We start from the raw sequence: 3,256 nt of genomic DNA, 5'->3' as shown, positions 1-3,256 counted from the left end.
CTGCAAATGTCTGCTAAGCTGCGGAGACTGCTTATGTCAGGTAGCATCCACTGCACAGGTTTGATACTAAAGTTCAAAATATGACTGCCAAGATAAAGAAGAACGTAAATCCATTGATGCAATGCAATTACAACCACAGAATCATAATAGCAAGTTGAACAATGAAAATGAATATAGAACACAAAGTGATTGTGTGCACCTTTGGGATGAAGTTCAAAATATGACTGCCAAGATAAAAAAAGAACCTGCAGTCCCTGCTGTACATTAGGATCAGTCACTGTAAATCCATTGATCAATCTATATCAACCCAATGCCCTTGTTTTTGCTAATTATGCAAGTAAATGCAATGTCACATAACTTGGAAAGGCAAATCAAACAAACTAAAAGCAATGTAATGTCAGTAGTACCATCAAATTTGACACTGGTTGGAAGCTTTTGATGCAATGGAGCAAGCCACACCAAATTGTTACAGGTATATTGTTTCTCTTTCTTATGCTGGCATTTAAGACAAAAGAAAATGACTTATTTCGCTAAGCTATTGCATCAGCAAAGTAATCCCTCTGCAAGCACAACTGACAATAATGGCTTTAAATTACAACCCAAGACATTGAAATTTTTTAGCAAAGAACTGGGAGGTGGCCATGATGAAAGTGGCATTCAGGAATATGATAACACACTGCTTGAAGAACTGCCAATGAATGAAACTTTGAATGTTCTGTCTACTGGTAATCAAAGAGGGAGTTGGACAGATTCCTATAACTATTGTTGCCTATTGCAGGACTGCATTTATGAGAAAAAGGTTGCAGAGGGAAAGGGATTGCATGCTCGCATGATCCAAGATGCATTTGAACCAGACGTTTTTCTGAGCACAAAACTTATCATTTTTTATGCGAAGTCTGGCAATCTGGAGGATGCACGCCAAGTGTTTGAAAAAATGCCCAAACGAAATTCCGTCTCATGGAATGTTCTGCTTGCAGAATACTCTCGTCGTGGCATGGATGAGGAGGTTATAAGTCTTTTTGGGCAAATGGGAGAGACAAACATGACACCGGATGAGTTTTCTCTTGGAAGTGTTCTCAAGGTGTGTGCTAGCTTAGTAGCACTAGAACTTGGGAAGCAAGTCCATGCCTATACTATCAAAAGTAGTTGTGTGATTTTGGGCTAGCAACATAAACTGGTGCATTGTTTTGAAATATTGCAGGGCATATTATATTATTCGACAGCCCTCGATTTATGTATTACTGAAACTGGTGCAAGCCCAAAACTTCAATAGATGTTGCAACATCTCCTGAGTTGGCACAATAGGCTTGTGGATGACCCTTTCCAGTAATATATCATGTAATATTGCAGGCCATAGTTAATGAAACAGCTCGAGTTTATTTGGAGGAGCTCGTGTTTGATCCCTATTTCATTGATCTGTTCTACAGTCTTACACTCTTTCTTGTTTACTATTTTGACATTTATCATTGCCTGTTGTCTGAGTTTCAGAAGAAGTTGACGCAGTCTCTACTTACAGGTCTTATCAAAACACCGATATAGCAACCCCCCTATATACGTTACCGAAACTGGTACTTCAGCCTTGACATTTATTGAAGAAGAAGAAATATTTCTATATGTTTTCTGAAAAGTACCCTTGTTACACTTGCATCTGTTCCTTGAGACTTAGTAGTTAATTAATTGATTCGACAAAAAAGCAGGAGAAGCAAGAGCATATGAACCAATGGCCCTTTTCATAGCTTACATAGCCACATTACCTTTTCGAAAGTGTTTTAATGAAGCTAACTAAGCTTAACCTATGTAATCAGCTAAGCTTATGTACTTTATATCTATGCCTATTACAGTAAGTGTGTTGATTTTACCTCTTTGGGCTCAAAATTGTAATTAGCCAAGCCACTACACTATATGCAGGTACAGAGCCCAGTAGTGTAGATGCATCAGGAGACAGCAGTACTGAACATAAAGGTATGCTCTTGATACAAACAACTCAACACAGGTTGCATCAGGAGACAGCAGTACTGAACATAAAGGGGAGTGCAAACGCTGTGATCAAGGTTGAGAATAGCAGCATGCTTCTTCCTAACTGTCAGTTTACCGACATAAGCAACTGCTTCATTCACTGAACCAACTGGATCTATAGGGGAACTAGAGACATAGAGCAAGGCAAGTAGATTCATGCCCATATGGTTATAAATGGGTTTAAGTTGCATTTAGTTTTAGGGAATGGCCTCACTGACATGTATTCTAAGTGTGGAAGCCTCGACAATGCGCTCCTTGTATACAAGATAATGAGCGAAAGGGATGTGGTTTCTCCAACTCTTTGAAGAAATGAAGCAATTGGGCTTGAAGCCTGACGATGTCACCTTCTTGGCTGTTCTGACTGCTTGCAGCCATTCAGGTCTAGTGAATGAAGGTTGGCATTATTTCAATACCATGACTCGAGATCAGTGTATCCCACCAAGAGCAGGGCATTACACCTATTTGGTTGATCTCCTTGGCCGTGCTGGTTGTTTGGATGAGGCATATGATTTTATAAAAAAAATGCCATTTAAACCTAATGTTACTGTTTGGGGAGCCTTACTTGGTGCCTGCCAAGCCCATGGCAATATGGAGCTAGGAAAAGTTGCAGCAGAACACCTTTTTGAGTTAGATCCACAAAATGCTGGAAATTATGTCATGTTGTCAAATATTTATGCTACAGCTGGTAAGTGGGGGGACATGTTAAAGTTGAGGAAAGCAATGAAAGACAGAGGTATAAAGAAGGAACCTGGATGCAGTTGGATTGAGGTAAAGAGCAGGGTACACGTTTTCCCTGTAGGAGATAGATCACACCCACAAATACAAGAGATCTATGCCATGTTGCAAAAGTTAGCTGGGCAGATGAAAGAAGCTGGGTATTTGCCTCAAACAAACTTTATATTAAATGATATAGAAGAACACTAGAATTACATACAATGTTACACCATTGGTAAGATGCTTGCCATTGGGGATGTGAATATCACCATACAACCTTAGACAATGGTCAAGAGCTGTAATGCTTGCAGTGACATAATCAGAAATTGTTATGCAATTATTTTGGTCATTCCAGTTTTAGACATCATTCACAGGTTGATCTGTATTCTAGGTTTTGATCCATGCACCGTTTTCTATTAGCATTCCCTCCAGTCATTGATTCTAATAGACAAAATGCTGGCACTTTTGGAGAGTGCATTTAGCAATTGTTTGCTGTCTCCAATTGTCGGGCGAGATATTGGCATTT

The 3,256-nt window shown here is 39.5% G+C and overlaps 1 long non-coding RNA gene and 1 pseudogene across 1 annotated transcript; both read left to right on the top strand.

The window, feature by feature from the left end:
• Positions 1–425: 425 nt before the first annotated feature.
• On the top strand, positions 426–1,668 carry LOC149178493 (uncharacterized). Its single transcript, XR_016258858.1, has 3 exons — positions 426–472; positions 1,202–1,338; positions 1,489–1,668. It is a non-coding gene; the product is annotated as an uncharacterized LOC149178493 (long non-coding RNA).
• A 657-nt stretch (positions 1,669–2,325) lies between these two features.
• On the top strand, positions 2,326–2,940 carry LOC149178492 (pentatricopeptide repeat-containing protein At4g02750 pseudogene; annotated as a pseudogene).
• Positions 2,941–3,256: the final 316 nt, after the last annotated feature.

This window comes from Pinus tabuliformis, chromosome 4_1 (assembly GCF_031772625.1).
Source record: "Pinus tabuliformis cultivar Carrire ecotype Pingquan chromosome 4_1, CPIR1, whole genome shotgun sequence".
In the NCBI taxonomy this organism is placed as follows: Eukaryota; Viridiplantae; Streptophyta; class Pinopsida; order Pinales; family Pinaceae; genus Pinus; species Pinus tabuliformis.
This window is presented reverse-complemented; position numbering and strand designations above follow the sequence as displayed.